Source organism: Macaca mulatta, chromosome Y (genome assembly GCF_049350105.2).
Source record: "Macaca mulatta isolate MMU2019108-1 chromosome Y, T2T-MMU8v2.0, whole genome shotgun sequence".
Taxonomy (NCBI): Eukaryota; Metazoa; Chordata; class Mammalia; order Primates; family Cercopithecidae; genus Macaca; species Macaca mulatta.
The window spans coordinates 2,665,345-2,685,654 of record NC_133427.1 but is presented as its reverse complement, the minus strand read 5'-3'; positions in this window follow the sequence as shown (position 1 = coordinate 2,685,654).

Here is a 20,310-nt window from a genome sequence, read left to right as displayed (position 1 = left end):
TGAAAAAATGTATATTATGCTGCTGCTAGGCGGAGTGTTCTGAATAGGTCTGTTACTTCTAATTGGTTCAAATAATTTTGGTAAAGTCCTCTATTTCCATGTTGATGTTCTCTCTGATTGTTCTATTCATTACTTAAGTGGGGTCTGAATCTATTATGGCAGAACTTTCTATTTTTCTCTTCAAATCTGCCACTTTGGCCAGGCAAGGTGGCTCATGCTTATTATCACACTGCATTAGGTCAAGATAAGAGGATCCCTTGAGCCCAGGAGACTGAGACTAGCCTGGACAACATAGTGAAACCTTATTGCAACCAAAACATTTTTTAAAAAAATAGCCGAGTGTGGTGGTGTGCACCTGTAGTCCTAGCTCCTCAAGAGACTGAGGTAGGAGTATCACTTGAGGCTAGGAGGTTGAGACTTCAGAGAGCAATGATTGTACCACTGCATTCCAGCCCAGGTGACAGAGCAAGACCGCATCTCAAAACATATAAATAAAATAAAAACAAATCTGTGAATTCACGCTTCAAATGTTTGGGGGCTGCTGTTTTGTTAGGTCTGTGTAAACATCTAATATTTATGCCTTCTTATAGGTGTTAAATTAAATTTGGCATAAAGTCACCTCTGTATTTTGATTCCCTACATAATAAACTACAACCTAATTTAGTGCCTAAAGAAACTGCAACCCCATTTTGTGGTATATTCTTTTAAAAGGTAGCTGAGTTTCAGTCAATCACAGAAGACAAACTTCAGCCAATCACAACCTGCCAACTGCTTAGATCTTGTCTACATGGGAATGTTTCATCAGACCATGCCAGATCTTGCCAAATAAGGCAAAAAAGTAAGCTGTAGTCAATCAAGCTGTTTTTGTATCTCATTCCCCTTTTCTGTATATAAATATTGCCTGCCCTCTTTGCTGGGTGGAACTCTCTGAATCTCTCCCGGTGGTGAGTGCTAGTTAATTCATGAAAAAAAAAATCCTTTATTCAAATAAACTATGTTAAATTTAATTTGTCTATGTCTTTCTTTTAAAAACATTGAAATAAATTTTTTATAAATAAAGTATCATTGTGTTTCTTGTAACTTTTCTCTGACATAAAGTCTATTTCAACTGAATAATACATTTACTTTTCTTTTGGTTACTATCTGCATAGAATATCATTTCTTCTCCTTATAATTCCAACTGTTATATGGCTTTCTGTAAAGTGAGTCTCTCATATTGAGCATATGGGACAGTTTTTTATTCATTTTGTCAATCTTTCCTTTATAATTTGAGATTAATCCATTTATAATAAAGTAATTACCAATAAATAATTACAGTTGACACTTGAACAATGTTGGGATTGGAGGCGTTGACCCCTGCACAGACAAAAATTTATGAATAACTTTTGATTCCTTATATATTTAACTACTAATAGCTTACTGATGACTGGAAGCCTTGCTAACAACATAAATAACTGATGAATACATATTTTGTAAAGTATATGTATTGCACACTATATTGTTATATGAAATTAAGCTAGAGAAAACAAAGTGTTAAAAAGTTATAAAGAAGGGGAAATATATTTACTATCCATTAAGTGGGAATGGATATCATAAGGGTCTTCATTCTTCATACGGATCTTCATGTTGAAAAGGTTGAGAAATAGGAGGAAGAAAAGGGATTAGTCTTCCTATCTCAGGGATGACAGAGGCAGAGAAAATGTACATACAAATAAATTCACATAGTTCAAATCCATGTTGTTCAAAGATCAACTGTCCTGCCTCTTAGCTATTAATTTTCTGTATATACAATATGTTTTCTGCACCTCAGTCCTTCCATAATCACCTTTTAAGATAATTTGGTTGACTTTTTGTGGTGTACCACTTTGATTCCCTCTTTTACTTTGTGTATATTTGCTAGTTTTTTTCTTTGTGGTTTTCTTGGGGATTACATTTAACATATTAAATTTGCAACAGCATAGTTCAAATAGTACTTTTAATACTACACAAACTGCTCCTATATATCCCCATTCCCCTCCTTTATATATTTTTGTGTCACAGATTATGCTTTATACATTGTGTGCCAACTAACATATATGTATGTATATATACACATAAAATATGTAAAAAATAAATAAATATATATAAATTATATATTCTATACTTTTTTTGTTTTATGTATTTACTTCAAAAATCTTACAAAAAAAGAGATAGTGAGCCAATGTACAATTATATTGGCTCTTATGTTTAGTCATCTAATTATCTTTACCAATATTCTTTATATCTTCTTATTCAAAGTTATTGTCCAGTGTCCTTTCATTTCATCATAAAGAATTTCCTTTAGCATTTATTGTTGGGCTCATCTACTAGTAGCAAACTCCCCCAGCTTGTATCTCAAACTGTCTTACTTTCTCTTCATTCTAGGCAGGTAGTTTTTGCCAGATAAAGTATTATCTGGTGACAGCTTTTTTGGCTTGGGACTTTAAATATGGCATAATTCTCCCTTCTGTCCTCCATGTTTTCAGAGGAGAAAACAGCCTTTAATCTTATTGAAGATTTCTGTTTTTAAGCTTCTCTCCTGCTTTTTTCAAGACTCTTTGGCTTTGGATTTTGATTAACTATTATATACCTCAGGTTGGATAACTTTGTGTTTACCCTGCAAACAGTTTGGTAAGCCTCCTGGGTATAATCATAACTTTCTTCACTCTAGAGAAGTTTTCAGTAATTATTTTTTCTGGCCATTTCTCTCTCTCTTTTCCCTTTGGGAATACCATGCATGACACACATTCTGATACGCATGATTTTGTCACATCACTGTTCCTCCAAGATTTGTTCATTTTTCTTCTTTTCTTTTTCTTTCTGCCCCTCCGACTGGATAAACTTGATTGGCTCACCTTAAAGTTTACATCCTTCTTCCTGCTCAACTCTCTTGTTTAATTCTTGTTTAATTCTTCCACTGAACTGTTCACTTTCAGTCATGGAAGATTTCAGCTTCTAAGTAATTGTGAGATTTTCTTTTATGATTTCTCTTCACTGATAGTTTCCTTTTGATCATGCATTGTTTTCTGGATTCTCTTCAGTTTTTGCTTTTCCATTTTTGTTTTTGTTTTGTTTTGTTTTGTTTTGTCCACTGTTCCCTTGTTAGGCAAGCATATCTAAGACAGTTATTTTAACATCTTTGACTAGTAAATCCGGTGTCTAGGCTTTCTCAAGTTAGTTCCCGTCAGCTTCTTTTTCTTCCAGGAATGGACAATTGTATTACACCATTCTCATACTGCAGTAAAGTCACACCTACGACTGAGTAATTTATAAAGAAAAGAGGTTTAATCAGTTCACAGTTCTACAGGCCACACAGGCTTCTGCTTCTGGGAAGGCCTCAGGAAACCTACAATCATGGCAGAAGGCAAAAGAGAAGCAAGCACAATCTTCACATGGCCACAGCAGGAGAGAGAGAGTGTAGGAAGACATGTGATACATTTTCAAACTACCAGGTCTCATGAGAAGTCACTCACTATCATGAGAACAGCAAGGGGAAAATCCACACCCATGATTTAGTCACCTGCCATCAGGCCTCTTTCCCAACACTGGGGAGTACATTCAACATGAGATTTGGTGGGGACAAACCTTATCAACATACTTTCTTATTTCTTCTCATGCTTTATTTTTATGTATCTGTGCTTGTTTCTTAGCATTGGACTTTTAAGAATTAAAATGTGGTAACTTTGAAAATCACATTTCCCTACTGCTCAGGGATTGCTGATGGATGCTGCTGTACATTTATAACTTTTCCAAACTTTTGCAAAATGTGTATTTCTTTGATGTGATCAGTGACTTGTCTTTTACTGTCTCTGATCACCCAAAGACCTATCAGGTTTTTTTGGTTTTTGTTTTTTGTCTGTTTGTTTTGGTTGTTTTTTGTTTGTTTGTTTGTTTTGAGACAGAGTTTTACTCTTGTTGCCCAGACTAGAGTGCAGTGGCGCAATCTCGGCTCACTGCAACCTCTGCCTTCCAGTTTCAAGCAGTTCTCCTGCCTCAGCCTCCCAAGTAGCTGGGATTACAGGTGCCCACCACCATGCTTGACTAATTGTGTGTGTGTGTGTGTGTGTGTGTGTGTGTGTGTGTGTGTGTTTAGTACAGACAGGGTTTCACCATGTTGGTCAGGCTGGTCTCAAACTGCTGACCTCATGATTCACCCACCTCAGCCTCCCAAGGTGCTGGGATTACAGGCATGAGCCACCATGCCTGGCCAGAGTTTTTTCTTAAATGTATGTTTCCTAATGGATGGAGAATGCTTTGTTCCTTAAAATTTTCCAACACATGCTACCAAGAAAATGTGATGTACCTCCAAAGAACCAAAACCAAGGCAAACTCCTCCATAGGTTTGTTAGCAATCAGCCAGACTGACTAGAACATACAACATAGCACTTTTGAAAAATATAGTCCCAACTGCCCAATTTGGCACCAGCCAACCACTCCAGAAACATAAATCACTATCTCAAAAGCCAAGAGAGCAGTGCAAAATGGGAGATGGTATTGGTTTATGCACTGTGTTCTCTTATCAAAGACCAACAGCCTCTTGCTTCACAAAGCATATACATGGTTGTTACATGCATCTGATGACATTCCGTAGTTCTTAAACGGTTGATGTGAATCATTTTTTCCACTTACTATTTTGGTAGACGGGTCAACTTTACAGAGCTTCCTATTCAACTGACCTACTTCAGCTTTTCTGCATAACCTCACTCTTAAAAGTAATACTTTAAACAGTATACAGCAAATGCAGTATTCGCTCATCAATAATTTTCCTAAATATTTACCCTTCTCACAAACACACAATAACATTTAAAATGTTACTCATTCTGTACCAATACTATCTCTAGAAACAAATAAATCACTTGCTATGTTGGGAAATGGTACTAACACATAGCAAACTACAGCACAAGAGCACTTTCAGTAAAAGTATGCAAAAATGGACAGCAGAACATTTACAATAGACAGCAGCTAAATACCAACAAGCTAAAATGAAGAAATGCATGATAAAGAACGTGATCATGTAAACAGTCAGTATAAGCTACATAAACTTTGCAGCGTTTCATGTGAAATTTAAAGTCCAACACTAGTATACCCTAATAAGGAAGGAAGAATTGGATAGGAAATCTACAAAACAGAAGGCTTGTGTCAATTAAAGCTTGCCTTGTAGCAGGGTCCTGTAGACTGCTTTACTTGCTATTTTTACATTTTCTAACAAGCCAACAAAGATAGATTTCCAGACATTCATGAACAATACAGTACACTGATAAGGCCCAAATATTTAGCTTCCCAGAAAAGTACCCTCCTTATCCAACCTGGTATTCTGTTATGTAATCCTCCCCCAAGGTTAATATTTCATTTGTGACCAAAAAATTTCATTTAAAAACTTATTCATAGTCTTAAAGACATATTTTCCAATAATTTTGTTTTAAGATGCTTACCTAAGACACAGAGACAAAAATAACATCTGTAGAATTAGGGGTAAAAAGCTAAGATGGTTAGGTAATATTAAAAACAAAATGTTATAAGCATTTGAAGACATACGTGACACATCATCTCTCGGTTTTGCCCATATCCTACGTTTAAGTATTTCCAAGATAAATAAATAAATAATTTCTAAATATTTGAGAGGCTGAGGCAGGCAGGTTACGAAGTCAGGAGATCAAGACCATCCTGGCTAACATGGTGAAACCGCGTTTCTACCAAAAAAAAAAAAACACACAGAAAAAATTAGCCAAAAATGGTGGCGGGCGCCTGTAGTCCCCAGCTACTCAGAAGGCTGAGGAAGGAGAATGGCGTGAACCCAGGAGACAGAGGTTGCAGTGAGCCGAGATTGTGCCACTGCACTCCAGCCTGGGTGACAGAGCCAGACTCCATCTCAAAAAAAAAAGAAAAAACTTCCTAAGTAGACATGCAAGTCTTGATTTTCAAAAGGCATTATTATTTAAAACACAGGCCAATATAAATTGCTGCATTTACATTCTTTCTAAACAAAATGAAATAGAATGGTGCTATTCTGGGTTGACTCAATATTTAAAATGTCTTTTAAACAAAGATAATGTGGCTTTTCCCACTAGCTTATTTAGTTAGAAAAAGCACACATTTAAAAAGATGGTGGAATTAAGCTGGTGTGAGACTGATGGTCAATTATTGAAAGGGAGGAGGCTGAGAGGTAGACTGAATCCTGATCTAAACAATACTGAATATAAATGAGAATCATTATTTTATATTACATCCCACACTTTTCCAATGAAATTTTTGTTAGGCGCATACTAAATTATGTTAAATTTCTCTCTATTGGAAAAAGCAGGTAAGCAGAAGGAATGATTTTTAAAATGGGCTTTCTTGCCTCTTTCTTGCTTCTTCATACTGCCAACTAAGTCTAAGTTGGTGTACCAACTTTGTTTTACCATGAAAATCAAACTTTCAGAAGCAGAAAAAAAAGAAAAGGAAATAACATTGAAAACATATTCTCAACAGAGAAAATCCATTTAAACATTCAGGAACAATTTATAATATTGTTTTAATCTTTCCACAATTTCAATTGTTAAAAAATCTGAAGAAAGTGCTCCAGCAAATAGCATTCTGCAGGAATGTTTGACCACAGGAGTTGGGAATGGCTTTTTTTTGCTTTACCAAAACTGCTGGACTTTTTTTTTAAACAGTGAAAGTATACTAATCGGTTTTATAATTTTATACAATGAGAAGAAATGAAGTTTCTAAAAAAATTTTCTTAGAAGGAAATCACTTTGTAAATAGAAATTAGTGATATTTAGTAAGAAGTTCAAGACCTTAACAAGGTCGTGTGTTGTATGGAATAAAGGAATCCTTCCAGTATCTCATGGCATATAAAAGAACAAAAGGTAAACAAAGTAGTAAAAATGCTTGGTATAAAGGAATATTACTTTAAGGGTAGTACAATTTAAAATATGGTGTTATGAACTCAATCAATAATTGTACTTAAATATTTTTCTTACCAATTATACTGAACTGAATAAAACTTCAGAGAAAACAAAAAGATTCATGTGTAAGGTAACTATAGCTAAACTTGACTATCTTTCCCTTTCTGGAAGTGTCATACAACTGCATTTTCAATAAACCTGCTCCAACTATAGATCTCACTTTACTAGACCACGTTATAACCAGTAAGTCTTTTTATTTCTAATAACTTCACATCAAGGCATATTTGAAAACAGTCCAGGCACAGTGGCTCGCACCTGTAATCCCAATAATTTGGGAGACTGAGGCAGGCAGATTATTTGAAACCAGGACTTCAAGACCAGGCTGGGCAACATAGGAAGGCCCTGCAAACACCAAAAAATTTAAAAATTAGCAAGGTCTGGAGGTGCAAGCCTGTAGACCCAGATAATTAGGAGGTTGGGGTAGGAGGATTGCTTGAACTGGGAGCTTGAGGCTGCAGTGAGCCACGATTGTGCCACTGTACTCCAGCCAGGGCAACAGAGTAAGACACTCTGTGCAACAAAAAAGAAAAATGAAGAAACGAACAAAAATAAACACTTGAAAAAATATATTTGAATACCTGATATATTTATTGATACACATTTTGATACATTTTACATGGTTCTGAAGTCAGAAATATTTAAACCCATACCTGCCTCTCCTGGTTACATGACCTTCGTAAACTAACATCTGTTTCCTCATCAAACACGGATGCAACAATACTTTCATCTGGGGCACCGGGCACTGTGGCTCAGGCCTGTCATCCCAGCAATTTGGGAGGCTGACGCAAGTGGATCACCTGAGGTCAGGAGTTAGAGACCAGCCTGACCAACATGATGAAACCCCATCTCTAATAAAAATACAAAAATTAGCCAGGCATAGTGGCAAGCGCCTATAATCCCAGCTACTCAGGAGGCTGAGACAGTAGAATTATTTGAACATGGGAGGCAGAGGTTGCAGTGAACCAAGATTGGGGCATTGCACTCCAGCCTGGGCCCCAAGAACAAAACTTTTTCTCAGAAGAAAATAAATAAATAAAAAATATCTCCATCTGTGAGATGATAGCTGGGAAGCAGCCAGCCCAGTGCCAGTCTCATAAACAAGGATAACAACTGTGTAACTTGCCTGCAACCTAATTGCTATTTTTAGGACCTTCTACCTAAGTAATTAAAGAACTGATCTGGTGCCTCTAAAACTGGTTTAAGAATATCTAAATTCTATTTCTAATCTTATTATAAAAAGCAATAAATTACTAAAGAAATTCAATGACTCCCATGTCCCTTATACTCACTACAAAATCATTAGGAAAAAAAAAATCTTTTTTTTTTGTGACAGATTCTTCTCTGTGTGATGAAGAGATTGACCATATCCTTTAAGCCAAAGAATATGTGTGGTCAAAAATATGTATGTGCACATAGGCTGTTGTGGAAAATCTAAAACATGGACTGTCATTATTAACTATACTATGCAATATTTGCTAAAATTCCAAAATAGTAGCTAATTATTTCTGTTTTTCTAATATTTTCCCCTTTTTCTTTCTTTTGATATTTTTGTCTTCTGCATTCCACTGATATTTTGTCTTTACTTAATAAGGCTTAAGTAAATGCAAAAGTCCAATGCCTTTCCAATTAATAATGTTTCATTTAGTAAGATTACAAGAGAAGCATTTAAAAATATTCACAATTCTGTTTCAAGTAGTAATTCCCAAATATGATTTTATGACTAACTCAAGGCTTCACAAATTATCAAAGGGCATTTTAAAATTCTCCAAAATCTCAAATAAAATTTATTTTAATTCAGGTCCATTTCCTGATATTCTTTTAGAAGACCAAGAAATTGTTCAGGCTAGACATGGTGGCCCATGTCTGTAATCACAATAATTTGGGTGGCCAAGGCAGGAGGATTGCATCAGCACAGAAGCTCCAGATCAGCCTGGGCAACATAGTGAGACCCTATCTCTATAAAAAAAAAATTTAAAAAGAAAAAGAAGAACAATATTGTCAAGAGTAATACAACTGGCCGGGCGCAGTGGCTCAAGCCTGTAATCCCAGCACTTTGGGAGGCCGAGACGGGTGGATCACGAAGTCAGGAGATCAAGACCATCCTGGATAACACGGTGAAACCCCGTCTCTACTAAGAAATACAAAAAACTAGCCGGGCGAGGTGGCGGGCGCCTGTAGTCCCAGCTACTCGGGAGGCTGAGGCAGGAGAATGGCGTGAACCCGGGAGGCGGAGCTTGCAGTGAGCTGAGATCCGGCCACTGCACTCCAGCCTGGGCTACAGAGCGAGACTCCGTCTCAAAAAAAAAAAAAAAAAAAAAAAAGAGTAATACAACTATAAAGTCTTCAGAAATTACCATTCTAGGTCAGAGATCAGCCAACTGTGGCCCAGGGACCGTGTCTTGTCTGTGGCCCAGTTTTATAAGTTAACTATTAAAGGAATACAGCCACAACTACTCGTTTACCTGTTATCTATAGCTGCTTTTCTGCAGAGCTGAATAGCAGAAACAGTATATCCTGCAAAACCTAAAATACTTACTTTCTGGCCCTCTACCAAAAATGTTTGTCAATCTATGCTCTAAAAAAATTGTGTCTGTTAATAAACATTTAAATTAAACTCTGAAACTGATTTGCCAATTTTTTGAGAAACTGAATAAAGAATAAAGGTAATAAGCCATCATGCCCAGCCATCTTTCTTGATTGTACATTTCCTTGGTTACTACAAACCTTTGACTGTTTTTCAGAACTCCTACAAAGTTGATTTAGACTACTACTTCTTTTTGTGTAGATACAAATGCTTGGAGCTACCAACTCTGCCATTTTGCTGATGTCTTCCTGTTATTTTTATTTTATTATTTTCTTAGAGACAGGGTCTTGCTCTTGTCACATAGGATGGAATGCAGTGATGCAATCATGGCTCACTGCCAGAATTAGTATCCTAAACTCAAGCAAACTCTTGCCACAGCATCACAAGTAGGTGGGACTACAGCCACATGCCATCACACCCACCTAATTTTCTATTTTTTGTAGAAATTGAGTCTTACTCAGTTGCCATGCTTGTCTCAAACTCCTCGCCTCACAGGCTTCTCTCGCCTCAGCCTCCTGATTAGCTGAAGTTAAGAACGCACAACACCCTGCCTAGCGAATTATTTTCTGTACAGAAAATATCTCACTATTTTGCCTAGGTCAGTGTCAAACACTTCGGCTCAAGCAATCTTTCTGCCTCAGCCTGCTGAGAACCTGACTCCAGACACACAAACCATGCCCACCTAATTTTCAAAAGTTTTTGTAGAAATGAGGGCTATGTTGCCCATACTGCTCTTGAACTCCTGGTCTCAAATGATTCTCCTGCTTCAGCCTCCCAAAATGCCAGATTACAGGCATAGCCACTGTATCTGGCCATTGTTTTTTTTTTTTTTAATTTGCTATTTTTAATCACAATTATACACAGACAAAGTAATCTCATAGGAATGCTAATTTGCCAAAAATTAAAGAAAGTTTGTATTCTTGCAAATAGAATATTTAAGTGTACGAAATAAATAAAAATCATATTTTTCTATAATTTTTTTATTTTTAAATATATTCACCTTCCAACTCAAGAACCATAATACCTGATGCAGAATAAATTATGCAGCTGGCTCTAGATAAAGGCTTCCTGAAAGAGATCAATACTGTTAAGCAGCATAAAAAAGAATAACTTACATGAATATAGTGGAAGAGGACTTTAGAGACCATGGAGCCCTCAAAAAAGATGTGAGGATATCAAGCTTCTTCTAGAAATTTATTAATATATCATGATATATTAATAATTAATATAGTATATTATATATACTATTATATACTATATAATATAGTATATAATTAATATAGTATGTAATATACACTATAGTATATATCATACTATATTACTATATTATACAATTACTATATCATACTATTTTAATATATTGATTAATATATCATACTATATTAAATATTAATACATTAATATATTATACTATAGTAATTATGTAAAATATTATATAGTAATTAATATAGTATGATACATTATTAATATATTATACATTCTTTATTAATTATATATTAATATATCATGACATATAATAAATCTAATTGCACATATAATTAACAATATATTAATATTAGTGTTAATATGTTGTGATACAGTAATCATTATATATTAATATATTATAATCTATTAATCATACACCATATATTTAGCATATATTATGATGTATTAATTATAATATATTAACATAATTATTAATATAAATAATACATATAATTACTATATAATTATATATAAATATATAATCAAGTATATAATTAATATATGAATGACACAATTGATATAATACATCAATAATATATTATTTATTAATTGATATATATTACCTTAATATATCATATATTAATGTGTTATAATGTATGATATATTAATATTATTAATATATTGTTTTGCCATAGAAGAGAACCCAAGAAGGTAATTTGGTGGCAAACCCCAGTGCTGTATATTATAGTATGAGAGAAGGCATAGCATGGAGACTGGTTGACCTCCTGCAGTGAAGCCTGTGATGAAATACCACTTAATTCACACCTTTTAGATACTTGGGGTTTTGGACAGTACTATATGGTTAATATATGTAAAGCAACTTGTTCAATTCTGCATACACAGAGTCCTCAATAAGTGGTACTCACTCTTCTTACCAATATTCAGTAAATCTAGTAATTCATCACTGCCTTTTTATAATCTTGAGAGGTCATTTATAAATACAGATTTCTGGCCGGGCGCGGTGACTCAAGCCTGTAATCCCAGCACTTTGGGAGGCCGAGACGGGCGGATCACGAGGTCAGGAGATCGAGACCATCCTGGCTAAGATGGTGAAACCCCGTCTCTACTGAAAAATACAAAAAACTAGCCGGGCGTGGTGGCGGGCTCCTGTAGTCCCAGCTACTGGGGAGGCTGAGGCAGGAGAATGGCGTAAACCCGGGAGGCGGAGCTTGCAGTGAGCAGAGATCCAGCCACTGCACTCCAGCCTGGGTGACAGAGTGAGACTCCGTCTCAAAAAAAAAAAAAAAAAAAAAAAAAGAATAAATACAGATTTCTGTGCCCCATAAAAATAGTTTCTGTTTCATTAGTTCTAGGGTGGGGCCCAATAATCTGCATTTTAATAATCACTCAGATTCTAGACAATTTGTACACAGCTGACACATCACAAAGCACTACAATAGACATGGTTATTTGTATATTTCTCTCATTTTGCCTATGAGTCTGAACTTCACCTCATTTATACTGTAGGTCTTACATTGTATGGCATTTAGACAAATGTTTATAAAGTGCTAGGTGTTCACTTATAGGACACTAAGTAAATGAAGAAAAACAGAAACAACTGAATATATTCAAACGTTAAGCAAAATGCAAGGCAAAACCACAGTGAGATACCATCTTACTCCAGTAAGAATTAATACTATTTAAAAAAGCAAACAATAACTAATGCTGATGAGAATACAGAGAAAACTAAGCAAAACGAACATCATGCACCCATCTTCAAAAGCTCAGTTTTTTTTGTAAAAATAACAGAAGCTACAAGGACCAAAAAATAAAAATTAAAAAAGAAGCTGGGCGCGGTGGTTCACGCCTGTAATCCCAGCACTTTGGGAGGCCGAGGTAGGTGGATCACCTGAGGTCAGGAGATCGAGACCATCCTGGCTAACACGGTGAAATACCATCTCTACCAAATATACAAAAAATTAGCTGGGCGTGGTGGTGGACGCCTGTAGTCCCAGCCACTCGGGAGGCTGAGGCAGGAGAAGGGCATGAATCCGAGAGGCGGAGCTTGCAGTGAGCTGAGATCGCGTGACTGCACTCCAGAAGGGGCGACAGGGCAAGACTCTGTCTCAAACAAAAAAGAAAAAAGAAACACCCAAACTCTGAAATATTATGCAACTATAACAAAACAAAAAAGTTCTTTGTGTACACATGTAGGATAATATATTAGTAAGCTAGTATAGACAAGTGTGCTTACCAAGTAACTTTAGTATGAAGGCAGTTGCTTATATTCATATTTTTATGTGTGTGCATAAATATTAGATGCATACACAATAAACTAATAAATAAAATTATAAACTAATAAATAATGAACTAACAAAGTTGCCATAGAAGGGGAACTGGTGATAGCAGAACTCCTTCAAAATTATTTTGATTGTTAAACAATGCAAATGTCTTCCCTATTTTTAAAACACACTTTAAGTTCATATAAATTAGATACACATTATATATTATAAATATTAAAATACACATGTAATAGGAAAAAATTATCTAATTAAAAAATGGGAAAAATACCTAATAGATATTTCTCAAAAGACAAATGACCAATAAATATATGAAAAATGCTTAACATCACTAATAATCAGAAAAATGCAAGTCAAAACCACAGTGAGATACCATCTTTCTCCAGTAAGAATTAATAATATAAAAATTAATAATTAATATTAATGTTAATGAGAATAACTAATATTAATACTGATATAATAAAAATAATATTATTAAAAAGACAGAAAATAACTAATGAGATGAGAATACAGAGAAAAGACAATTCTAACACACTGTTAGTGGGAAGGTAAAGTAATATAACCACTATGAAAAACAGTATGGAGTTTCCATTAAAAATTAAAACTGCAACAACTATCTGACACAGTAATGTAATTGCTAGGTATATAGCTTTAAAAAAAAGGAAGTGTATCCGAAGCATATCTGCACATCTATGTTTACTTCAGCAATATTCACAAAATCCAACACAGGGAATAAAGCTAATTGCCTATCTAACGATTAATAGATAAAGAAAATATGGCATATACATTCAATGAAATACAAGTAAGCCATAAAACAGAATGAAATCCTTTCATTTACTGCAACATGAAAAAACCTGGAAGACATTATGATAAGTGAAATAAGCCACACACAGAAAGTTAAACAACACATGTTGTCACTCATATGCAGGACCTAAGTGAATTTTGAAGAAGCAGAGTAGAATAGTTGTTACCAGAGAATGAGCAAGGTAGAGGAGTTAGAAAGACAGCATTGTTCAATAGGTACAAAGTTAGCATTAGATGTGAAAAATCAGATTAGGTGATATCTATCACAGTAGGGTGATGATAGCAACAAGCAGTGTATCGTATATTTTATGATAGTGGTAATGTTAGAATGTCAACACAAGGAAATGATGAATTACTAAAGTTAATAACAAATGGTTAATGAACATGCTAATTATCCCTATTTCATCAATTTCATTATTGTACTATGTATATATGCATTGAAATATCTTTGTATCCTATAAATACGTACAACTGTTATTTGTCCATTATAAATTAAAAATAATAAAACGTGCATAGATAGATATAGATGAGACAGCACTATAGGGGGCCAAGATGGGAGGGATAAGCATATACATATACATATACTTCCTTTTTAAGTAAAAGGAAGTTGGGCAGAGTTGTACAGATGGATAAATAAGAGGACTGCCCAGCAGTAGTACGCAAGCTTCACTTGAATCAGGACTCATCTCTCCTTCTCTCCCATACAAATAGCTTTCTTGATAGTGCCAAGTTTACTCATTATAGCCTATGCCTCTTCCAATTTACAGTTCATGTGAGTACTTGGCATTTTATGATCAATTCTGATTAAAACAAAAATTAGAGTGATTCCAGATAAGATCATAGCATTACGTTAAGCAACAACAACAAAACCCAAATCTTCATAAAGAGGTGGGAGACATAAGAAAACTTTTGTGAAAATAAAATAAAGTAAAATTCTATAGCTTTCCTTCTTTATGATGACAAATTGCTTTTCTCTGTGACCATGTTGTGCAAGTAAGTTAGAATTTTTCATGTCCTCTGCTGTAGATTAACAATGAAGAAATCAGCTTAAGTGAATTCCCAACATTATAGACTCTCCCAGAGTAAAACCATGCCTTCTTTGTTTATCCCTAGCACCTAGGTTACATATCAAAAATACTTATTGAATAAACACACAGGTGTGATCTGTACTGCAATAATATATCAGAAACAATAATAAGTATTAACCTTTCAATAATAGTTCTACTTTTCCTCTGTGTACTTCCTTTTATTTTATCTTGATTCTTAATTACCATCTCCAGTATTCTTACTACTGATCCAAATATAGTTGTCCCTGAAACAAAACAGGCTTCAACTACATGGATCCACTTATACGTGGAAACATTTTGGCAATAAATATATTAGATATTTTGGAAGTATAAAGTTGAAAGAATGTAAAAACAAACTCACAAGCTCCACAGCATAAAAATATTGAAAAAAATTAACAGAAAATTAAGGATTTCATGAATGCATGAATGTATGTAGATACTACTCTTATCTTGAAATGGACAACCATAAAATGAAGATAAATCTGTGACAAAACATTAAAATTTATGAAAACATGCACATGTGACAGCTGTACACAGAGTCACTTGCAGTCAAGGAAAACATAAACAAATGTAAAGATGTAGTATGAATCATATAGCATAAGATTAAACTTTAGTAAACTAGGTGCAGTAGCTCACGCCTATAATCCCAGCACTACAGAAGGCCAAGATGGGAGGACTGCTTGAGCCCAGGAGTTCAACACCAGCCTGGGCAACATGGCAAAACCCATTTCTACAAAAAATACAAAAATTAGCTGAGCATGATGGTGCATGCTTATAATCCCAGCAACTGGGGAAACTGAGGTAGGAGAATTGCCTGAGCCCTAGGAGGTCAAGGCTGCAGTGGGTCATGATTGCAACACTGCACTCCAGCCAGGGCAACAGTATGACACTCTGAACATAAAGAAAGAAGAAAGAAAGGGAAGAAAGAAAGATATAAGTAAAGGGCATGGGAAAGGTAAGGGGAAGGGGAAAGGAAGGAAGATTGATTAACTATAGTACATACTGCACTACTGTAATAATTTCATAGCCACCTGCTGTTGATATTGCATTGAGATCAGCTGTTGTGAGTATAAGTCTAAAAAGCCATGGGACACTAACCATTATCTTGATAGAAAAAATTATTCTCCCCAGTAAACTGCATTATGTCAGTAAAAAAGAACTACCTTCTGTTTCTCAGGTCCAATATTTTTCATCATATTTAATGCAATGCTGTAAATCATGAAAAATACCATGGAAGTTATATGAAATCCACTAATAATTTTAAAAGTGCTCCCAAGAGGCAGAGAAAAGTCACATTAAAAGATAAAGGTGAACTGCTTAAGATGTACCATAAACAGAGATCTGCAGCTATGGTTAAAGTGGCATTTATTTCTATATTTATTTTTTGGCCAGGAGTACAGGGTTTTGCTCTGTCACCCAGGATAGTTTGCAGTGAATTTATTACAGTTCACTGAAGCTTCAAACTCCTGGGCACAAACAATTCTCTCACCTCCCTTAGGCCCAGGAGATTGAGATCCCAAAATTCTGGGATTACAAGCGTAAGTCACTATGGCTGGGCTTTGCTTATCAATTCAAAATAAATGAATACAAGTTAAAAACCAAAGTAAAAAAAATTCTTTTAATTTTCTTTACAGTGTCACTACTATACATAACACTGTCACACACATCAGTGATACTATAAAGCAACAACATAAACAAGTCTGCAAAATAACCAGCTACCATCATGATGACAAGATCAAATCCACACATAACATTAATCTTAAATGTAAATGGACTACAAGCCCAAAGTAAAAGGCACGAGTGGTAAACTGGTTAATGAGCCAAGACCCATCAGTATGCTGTCTTCAAGAGACTCATCTCACATGCAATGACACTCCCAGGCTCAAAATAAAGGGATGGAGAAAAATTTACCAAGTTAATGGAAAAGACAACAAAGCAGAGGTTGCAACACTAGTTTATGACAAAGCAGACTTTAAACCAGCAAAGATCATAAAAGACTAACAAGGGCATTGCACAATGGTAAAGGGTTCAATTCAACAAGTAGACTAAACTATCCTAAATATATATGCACCCAACAAAGGAGCACCCAGAATCATAAAGCAAGTTTCTAGACACCTTCAAAGAGACATAGTTTCCCACACAATAATAGTGGGAGAATTTAACACCTTACTGAAAATATTGGACAGCTCATCAAGGCAGGAAAGTAACAGATATTCAGGATCTGAACTCAGCTCTGGATCAAGTGGACCTGATATCTACAGAACTCTACATCCAAAAACAACAGAATATACATTCTTTCATCACCACATGGCACTTTAAAATTGATCACATAATCAGACAAAAACCACTCCACAGTAAAGACAAAATAGCTGAAATAATAACAAACAGTCTCTTGGACCACAGCACAGCAAACTGGAACTCAACAGTAAGAACTTCAATCAAAACCATACAACTGGCTGGGCATGGTAGCTTATGCCTGTAATCTCAGCACTTTGGGAGGCTGAGGTGGTTGGACCACAACATCAGGAGATCGAGACCATCCTGGCCAACATGATGAAACCCCATCTCTACTAAAAATACAAAAATTAGCTGGGTGTGGTGGCACATGACTGTAAAAAAAAGTATTTTTTTTTATTTGAAAAGGAGGGACCTTTTCAAGGAGAACTACAAACCACTGCTCAACAAAATAAAAGAGGACACAAACAAACGGAAAAACATTCCATGCACTTGGATAGGAAGAATCAATATCATGAAAATGGTCTTACTGCCCAAAGTAATTTATAGATTCAATACTATACCCATCAAGGTACCAACTACTTTCTTCACAGAATTGGAAAAAACTACTTTAAACTTCATATGGAAGAAAAAACAGCCTGCATAGCAAAGACAATCCTAAGCAAAAGGAACAAAGCTGGAGGCATCATGCTAACTGACTTCAAACTTTACTACAAGGTTACAGTAACCAAAACGGCATGGTACTGGTACCAAAACATATATATAGACCAATGGAACAGAACAGAGGCCTCAGAAATAACACCACACATCTACAACCATCTGATCTTTGAGAAACCTGACACACACAAGCAATGGGGAAAAGATTCCCTATTTAATATACAGTGTTGGAAAACTGGGTAGCCATATGCAGAAAACCAAAACTGGACCCCCCTTGCTTACACCTCATACAAAAATCAACTCAAGATGGATCAAAGACTTTAACGTAAGACCTAGGACTACAAAAATCCTAGAAGAAAACCTGGGCAATACCATTCAGGATATAGACATGGGTAAAGACCAAAAGCAACAGCAACAAAAGCCAAAACTGACAAATGAGATCTAATTAAACTAAAGAGCTTCTGCACAGCAAAAGAAAGTATCACCAGAGTGAACAGGCAACCTACAGAATGAGAGAAAATTTTTGCAATCTATCTATTTGACAAAGGGCTAATACACAGAATATACAAAGAACTTACACAAATTTACAAGAAAAAAGCAAACAACCCCACCACCAAATGGGCAAAGAATATGAACAGACAGTTCTGACAAGAAGACATCTATGCAGCCAACAGACATAAGAAAAAATGCTCATCGTCACTTGTAATCAGAGAAATGCAAATCAAAACCACAATGAGATACCATCTCATGCCTGTTAGAATGGCAGTCATTAAAAAGTTAGGAAACAACAGATGCTGGAGAAGATGTGGAGAAATAGGAACACTTTTACACTGTCGGTGGGAGTATAAATTAGTCCAACCATTGTGGAAGACAGTGTGGCAATTCCTCAAGTATCTAGAACTAGAAATAACATTTGACCCAGCAATCCCATTATTGGCATATACCCAAAGGAGTATAAATCATTCTTCAATAAAGACACAAGCACATGTATGTTTACTGAGGCACTATTCACAATAGCAAAGACTTGGAACCAACCCAAATGTCCATCATTGATAGACTAGGGTAAGAAAATGTGGCACATATACACCATGAAATACTAAGCAGTCATAAAAAAGGATGAGTTCATGTCCTTTGCAGGGACATGGATGAAGCTGGAAACCATCATTCTCAGCAAACTAAGAACAGAAAACCAACCACCACATGTTCTCACTCATAAGTGGGAGTTGAACAATGAGAACACATGGACACAGGGAGGGGAACATCACACACCAGGGCCTGTGAGGGGTAAGGCTCTAGGGGAGGGATAACATTAAGAGAAATACCTAATGTATGTGACAGGTTGATGGGTGCAGCAAAACACCATGGCACATATATACCTATGTAACAAAACTGCACGTTCTGCACATGTAACCCAGAACTGAAAGTATAATTTTAAAAAAGGAAAAAAATAAATAAAATATAATATAATATAATATAATATAATATAATATAATATAATATAAAAGGATACTATCACAATGAAAGGGGTACATGATTCAATTAACTCTAATTGAAGGCAATTAGCTGGATTCCTTGTGGTGGGTGCAGAATTCCATCTATCTAAATCAGACAATAAAAAGTTGAAAATAAAATTTGCATAAAGGTGAAATTTCCACAAGGAAAATTACTGAAGGAATATATTTTAAGGACTGCAAAGCTGCATGGCAGCTAAAAGCCTGCCTTTGAGTCTCCCTGTTGATATGGTGTTACTGCCTTGGAAAAGGATCATAGATCAGATCCCACATTCCAGTCCACCAAATCAGACGGTTTAACCTGGATCTGTAGCAGGATCTTGGTTTTGCATCTTTATCTGGAGATCCTGGCACTGCTAAAGATAGTAATTTTCACTCTTTAGTTGGATAAATGACTTTGCAAATCCATCAGGTTGTAGAAGTAATATAGAGATAGTGATATCATATACAGAAAATATTAATACTGTGATAGTTTATGTGAAATATATTTTAAGTCATGATGATAATTTATGTTTCTTATATGTAGCATATGAAATGCTCAAGAGATAACATGTTAAAGAATCTCTGACATTTTAGAGAATTTACTTGTTTTGCATTTTTAATTAGAAATAACTGATTATAGTTGTTATTTACATTTGACATGCATAAGGGAATGTAAATAATTAAGGGGATTATAAACAGTGCTCGAATGCTTACTAAATTTGTACATTCAATTTGTTTCATTTTAAAAAGCTGCTTAACAATTTACAAAGAATGTTTTAGTTTGTAAGTTGGCCTTATCAGGAATGTGATGTTTGAACAAATAAAAAATACTAAACTTTAAAAAAAAACTCAACCTTATACTATTAGGACTTAAAGTTTTCCAGACCTAAGCCTAAAAAGTCTTTTACTTATGACTAGAATATATGGAAATAAGACTAGGTCTCTTTCACCTGTATGTAAACAGATGCAGATATAGACGAAAATGACAATAGTTACACTTATTATCTTTCCTGT